The sequence below is a fragment of the Populus euphratica genome, unplaced genomic scaffold (genome assembly GCF_000495115.2).
Source record: "Populus euphratica unplaced genomic scaffold, PopEup_1.0 scaffold155.1, whole genome shotgun sequence".
Classification (NCBI taxonomy): domain Eukaryota; kingdom Viridiplantae; phylum Streptophyta; class Magnoliopsida; order Malpighiales; family Salicaceae; genus Populus; species Populus euphratica.
In genome coordinates, this window is record NW_011499929.1 from 206,753 (window position 1) to 214,287 (window position 7,535).

Consider the following 7,535-nt stretch of genomic DNA (forward strand, 5'->3'; position numbering starts at 1 on the left):
GTAGAATGGTCATGGTTCAGTGACAACGACCTTACATCAGATGGTTTGGTGGTCCTGATTCCGGAATCGAGGCAGTGAAGATATGGCCAAAACTGGATGTGAATTAGGGGCTAGCCCAAAGGCCACAAACATCTACCGGGCCCTTCTTCCTTAATCAGAAAGGGTAGGCTGCTTCTATGCATACGAAAAATGAGGCTCATAATCTAAAACAAGAAAAAGAGGCATTAGCCTATCATATTAGCTAAAGCTAAAGGTTTAGGATCTACAATCATATTTTGTTTTTATGAGTATCTTCCTGTGTTCATTCATCGGCTGGGTTGGGCAGAGGACATGTGGCCAGCAGTTATGATTTATTTTTTTCAAAAATAGAAAGGCAGATAGACTATCTCATTCTCTAGAAAGAACAAATATTATGAACACGTCATTCCATTTTTTTTATTTGAAAAATAATTTACCACACCTATATTAAGTTCGAATACTAAGATATGCTAAAACCCACAAGTCAAATAGAGCATGGCCCTATTTCTTCCGGCGATTATAATTATGTTTGTGTTGTATTATTTTATTGGGATCTTTTTAAGAAGTTATGGCAACCGGTTTATCAATCATATTTTATGATTGAGGTTTTTTTTTTTTTTTAATGTAAATCAATATCAAGAGCTTCTAAGAAAGAAGATAGTAACACAAGCTAGAGAAACAAGTTTAAACTATCAATCATGGGTAATTTTCCAAAGTGACTAAAATTTTATTTGATTTATAGCATACAGTGAAACCATTCTAAATCAATTGTATATTGTCTTACAAATACACAATCTCATATATTGGCAGAAAAATTGAATACCATAGGGATAGCAATCATAAACCAACGTACGGTCCAACAACAGAACATTGAAATCAATAAAATTCTTTGCCATAAAAACAATGAACGAGCGACTCCTAAATATATTAAGAGTAGTGTTAATTAGACACTAAAAATCTGAAGAATTCAACCAACTTAATCATGAAAAACTTTCTTGGTTTCAATTCTCTTGTTCTTGATTTCCTCTTGAATCCTCCAACACAGATTCATCCACATAAGGCTCAAAATCTGACTCAAATGAAAAGGTCTCCACAACATCAAAGCCCATCTCCAGTCTCAAAGGTTTAGTTCTTCCATCTTTTAAGTTGAAAAATGTCAACTTATCAATTCCATCCCTTAATGCAACATTAGCATTGCAGACGCCGGTAAGGATAATATATGGTAACTCTTTTGTTAAAGCTTCAAAGTTCACTATCTGCTTCTTCTTCCATATTTTTCTATCATAGTTCTCGATGATCCATAGCTCCATGAAACGTTCGCCTTCCTCTTTACATATCAGGGCTAGATTTCCCTCAAACTCACCGAGCATCATGATCTTTTGATGATAATTCTTACGAACCGCTTCGGGTAGCGAAATCATGCTATATGTCTCTTCCTTCACATGGAAGGCAAAAATTTTACATCCAAACGTAAGCCAATGAAGTGAACCACAAGCAGATACGGCAGAATTAAAACCAAGGAATGACTCGTACAAAATCACTTCCTTCAGTTGCTTCCATGCATGGATCTTTGAATCAAAAACCTCGCACCGAAGATTGTTAAATCGATAGGAATCTCTATCCGTACGAAACTTAGGCTGAGAAAATCTCACAATCTTGTAATGCAAAGGTCTTGAACTCAACACAATCATACCAACTGCTTTATTCCTATATCGAGTCTTTGGATTCGGAATTTGTTTCCATTGTTTTGTAGTGGGTTTGCACACATAAACCTTTGGAATGTTTCGATATGTTGGCGGGAAATGCGTGCAAAGCAAGAGACCTTGGTTTGTCGAAGCCTCAATCTTTACAGAACAAGGTAAGAAATCGAGGGATAGCGTTGGACGCGAAGTTGTATTGCCAGGAGACAAAAAGATAGAAGAAAATCCTGACCTTATTATTCTTTGCATGACAAAGCCAGATATGCTTTCGTTTCTCTGGCTATGGACATTCTTTGAAGTTGATTCATCAGTATCCAGATCAAGATTCTGAGTAGAACCCATTAACGTAATTGGTGTTAAGCTTAAAGGACGTAAATAAAATAGTAGGGGAGATTTAAGAGGAAATATTGAGATATAGCAGAAGAAAACAAGTTGTGCTAGCGGCTTATGGATTTATATGGAAGAAGAAAGTAACAGCTCGTCAGTGTAATATAAGGATTCATCATTAAGTAGGAAACCTAATAGAATTCCTTTCCGTTTCCTACGAGGACAAGGAACGTTGGAAATTTAAAGCATTCTGTTTCCTATCTCCAGCAGGATTTGTGTAGCCTCTTGGGCATGATAGTTTGGGTAGGAGCTGACCTGGGTGAGTCTTATGCGATGGCTTTTGCCGAGGCTGATTTGGGCTCAGGACACCTGTTGTTGAAATTCAATATTAACTACGATTTATACTAATAAAATTTAGAGTTAATAAATTTTTTTAATATTAGTTAAAAAAAATCCTAATTAATATAGGAATTATTGATGAAGAAAGATTTGCAATAAACTAGCTTATAGAATCCTTGTTTAAATTAGTTTATTAGAATCCTTGTTAGATTTGGATTTTCTTTGAATAGTTTAATTTATTGATTATCTAGGACTTAGCTTTATAAATAGGCTTGTAATCTTAAACATTAAACACAAGTTGAGAGAGATATAAAGAAGAGCTATAAAGTTGTATCTTTTGAAAAACTCTTAATAAATTATCATTCCTCTCATTCTTCTTCTTGCCCTTATGATTATTCTTATAAATTAGCTACCATACCCTATCATTCTTTTTCAACAAGTGGTAAAAGCTATCAAACTTGGTGTATTCTAGTAAAAGCTTGGCTAGATTTCCAAGATACATCTGAAACGGTTGAAAACGGCTTTGAGGAGCTTACAGATGGAGCAATGTTGCCTTCAGCTCACAGAGAGGTCATGCAAAAGGCACGAAGGAAGGATCAACTAGCACTAACAATCATCCATATATGTCTACATGATGCCACTTTGAGATGGTGGCTAACACAACCACAACCAAGCAAGCATGGAAAATTTTGCAAGAGTCAAACCAAGGAGCTGATAATGTGAGAAAGGTACATTTACAAAAACTATGTGGTGACTTTGAAAAGTTACATATGCTTGAATCAGAGAATATTTTAGAATACTTTGCAAGAATATTAGCTATATATAATCAAATAAAAAGATATCGGGAGAAGATGGAAGAGACACATGTGGTAGACAAGATCCTACGCTCGTTGTAAAAGAAGTTTCATTATGTGGTGGTTGCGATAGAGGAGTTGTAAAATATGGATTTTATTTTAGTATAAGGTCTCATGGGGTAATTACAAACCGATAAGGAAAGAGTCGATGAAATTCAATAGGATATGGATGCACAAGCATGTTTTTCAAAGCAAGATAGTTCTGAATATTCTTAAGAAAGAGGAGAAAGAGGAAGATTTAGAAGAGGAGGTCAAGACAGTCTCATCAGATCAAACAGTCGATATGAAGAAAACTGGTCAACTGGCTTAACTAGTAATAGCAATTTAAGATCCAGATTTCATAGCAGGTTTGACAAATCAATAGTTAAATGCTATAATTGTCAAAAAAACGGGTCATTATGTTAAGGATTGTTGGAGTCCAACCAAGAGGATTGAGGAGAACGCAAATCTTGTGATAGAAGAAGAGAATGAAGCCACTCTATTATTAGTACATAATGAGAAAATGCAAGAAAACAAGAACATATGGTACCTAGACAATGAAGCTAGTAACCACATCTGTGGAGACAAAGACAAGTCCATGGATCTTGATAAAGCAATTATAGGTAATGTCACTTTTGCATATCATTCAAAGGTTGTCATTAAAGGAAAAGGCACGATCTTGATTAAATCAAAAGATGGAAGTCATCAATTTATTAGTGATGCCTATTATATACCAAAGGTGAAAAGCAACATATTAAGCATAAGACAATTGTTAGAGAAGGGGTATAAGATTACAATGAAATATCGTACTTTGATATTACTTGACACTAAAGAAGATATGAATACAAAGGCAGCCATGACACAGGATAAAATGTTCTTGCTAAACATAGAAATGGATATGCCTAAATGCTTAAATTATGGTAAGAAATATGACCTCTTACCAATTCTTGATGAAAAGGAGGAAAAATATGAATAACATCAAGAACTTATGGTTACACTTCCACAAGCACCAACAAGCTCAACTTCTTCTTTTTTAACCCATTTTTAGGTCCACACACAAAATGTTTTTATAAATATATAGTCGAAAGAAATTAGAAAAATAATAATAGCAGTAGGATGCTAAAGCGCCTAGAAAATGGTTAAAAAAATTGATTAAAGAGGTTCAAAAACACAAAGATTAAAATTTTAACAGTATATACTTGACTGATGAGAGCCCTGTTGAAAAAGAAAATTCAATTTGAGGAGAAAAGTCTAAAATTTGATATTTATAGACTCAATTGGATTTTATTGAAAGTTTAATTAAATTTATAAAGGGTTTGATTGCAAGAAAAAATAATTTTTAAGTCAATTTGAGCTTTAATTGGAAGAAATTGAAGTTCAAGGGTCAAATTACAATTTTAAAAAGTTGATTTGGTCAAATCAGGGATATAATTGCATGAATATTAAAGTATGGTGGCCAATTGGGGTTACATATCCAAAACTAAAGACCAAACTGGAAAAGACACGTAAATAGAGGAACTGAATTGACCGAATCAGAGACCAAATTGAAGGAATTTGAAGCTTCTTAATAATTAAGAGTCAAAATACACGAATTCAAAACTAAAAACTAAAGTGAAAAGGGTGGCCAACTTTAGGGCCGACGATTGAAGTTAGCAAGGGTGCATTCGAGGACTTAAATGAACAAAGGATGAATTGAGGATTGATTTGGAAGTTACATGTTTTGGCATCATTTTTATTTAAATGAAATGGCGTGTTTTGTCCAAAACGATGTCGTTTCATGTAAAAAAAACAAAACAGTTTTGTTTTAAACGACGCCGATTGGCCACTTAGCCCAGCATTGTGGCAAGGCAGGAAAGCGCCGCTCCCTATGTGCAATGATAGGTTGGGGATAGGGTCAACCCCACTCCCTTTTTTCCATATAAATATCACTCTTAACAACAGCACAAAGAAGGAGAGAAAAGGGAAAAACAGACGAAGGAAAGAGAGTAAGGAAAGAAGACAGGCTTGAAATAGGGAGTTGAAGAAATAGGAACAAAAAAAAAAGAAGAGAAAGTAACATAGGATGGGGAGAGTATAGAGAGGATAACGTAGAAAGAACAGAGAGATAGGGGGAAATGAAAGAAACGAAAGGATAGTGAGATAGGGGAAACATAAGAGAAAGGAAAACACAAATCATAAGAAGGGAAAGAAAAGGAAACGTAGAAGAACAAAAAACAGGGAAAAAAATAAATGCTTTATCTCCCTCTGTTAATAACAGCAGCACCACTACCACCTACCTTCCTCTTAGAACCACCACTTGGAAGAAGAAGCAAAGAAGCAAGGTAACAGAAACAGATAAAAAAAGCAACACAGAAACAGAAGAAAAGAGGAAGAGCAATCGCAGCAACACCACTAAGAACAGCAACCAACATCATTGTCAGCTCATCTATCCGAGCTTATTATTTTCGGTAATTCTCTCTCCCTCATCTTCATTTAATATCTATCTTCTTGCATGCAAAATGTGCATTCTGCAAGTAAGAAAATAATTACTTAATTACTGTGTATGAGCACAGGAACCGGCTAATTATAATTGATTGGCTACTATGTATAATGCACAGCAATCAATCCATAATTGCCACGGGCTGAATCATTAGCCCAGCCCACGCAGCTGGGTTGAGCTTAGCCCAAAATGTAGTATGTGGTATTCGGGTAGGCCATAACCCAATTTTTTTTCTAGTCCAACCTAATCTTAATCTAATCAAAAAAATCTTTTCCAAAAAAACTTTGTAATTTTCATGTGTATTTTTTATATCATTTTGGTTAATATTGGTTTGTATTTTTAAACTATAAAGATACAAATCTAATATTAAAATACTTGGTTTTCATAAAAAAAAAAAAACAAATTATAAAACAAAAAAGAAAATTTTATTTTCATGTATACGGCCACATCTCTCAAAAATTAATTTTCATACAACAAAAATATATATATGTTTTAGAATGCATTTTGGTTTTAATAACCAATTTATTAAAATCATGAGAACTAGGCCAATATTACAAAAAATACCCAAAAAAATATTTTGTTTTGTTCTTTTAGTATCTGAATCGTGAATTTATACATAAAATATATTTCTAATATTAAAAAGAAATTTTTTTTTTAATTGATATTAGAACGGTTAGGTTTTTACCTAATAAGATAAGAACCTCCTTATTAAGGCGGAGTTTTCTTAAACTTTAGATAGACCAATAATTACAAATGTAGTAACACCTTAACTTTTTATCAGACAATGTAGCTTACCTTTGGTAAGATGTATTTAGGGTGCTAATACATTTTCTTTACACAACCAGTTCCCGTACTCGATTTTTGAGACTAGTTAAGATTCCTAGTGATCAAAATACTAGGTGACGACTCTAGGTGACGACTCTCTTTCCTGCTTTCCATTGATAAAAGACAAGGAATCCTTGTCTCCCTATATTTCTCATATTTGCCAAACACATTGATGAAGTGGAAATATCATCATAATCTTCTCTAAGATTGTAAATACCTTCACTAGATGTATGAGGTTGAGTTTTACTCGGTGCCTCATAAATACCCGCGGTGTCCTAATTTTAAGTATTTTTACCTAACAAGTCTAAGTACTCTATTGCTTTATTAGGGTCTTTATCTTTAAAAGTTCTATTGCAAATCAACTCAACCATTTACCTATCTCTAGGTGTTAACCCTTCATAAAAATGTGAAACCAATCTCCATGTTTCAAAACCATGATGAGGGCACTTATTAAGCAAGTCTCGATACCTATCCCAACATTGGTAAAATGTTTCTCCTGGTTTTTGAGTGAAAGTGGTGATTTGTCTCTTGAAAAAGTTTGTTCTATGAGATGGGAAAAACTTCTTCAAAAACTGTTGTTGCATTTCATCCCAAGCACGAATGGATCCTGGTCTTAAATTTTGTAGCCATGTTTTAGCTTACTTTATCTTTTAATAAAAAAGGAAAAAGGCTTTAATCTGATGGATGCCATATTTTCTAAAAATAATGAGGATATTCTACAAAGTATACTACTTAATATACATAACCACACTCTCATGCATGTGTAGGAATAGAATAAAAGAAAGAAGAAAACAAAAGAAAAGAAACAAAGTTATATACAAGAAAATTAAAAAGTGAAAATAAAATAAATACTATAATTTATAAAATAACTAACCTCCTCATCAACGGCGCTAAAAACTTGACATGACTAAAAAATTGATGTCTTCTCCCAAGTGCAGGAGTGTCAAATTAATAAATAATCCGCCAAGACCGGGGTCGAACCACAGGGAGGTTAATTGTAAAAATTAAAAACAA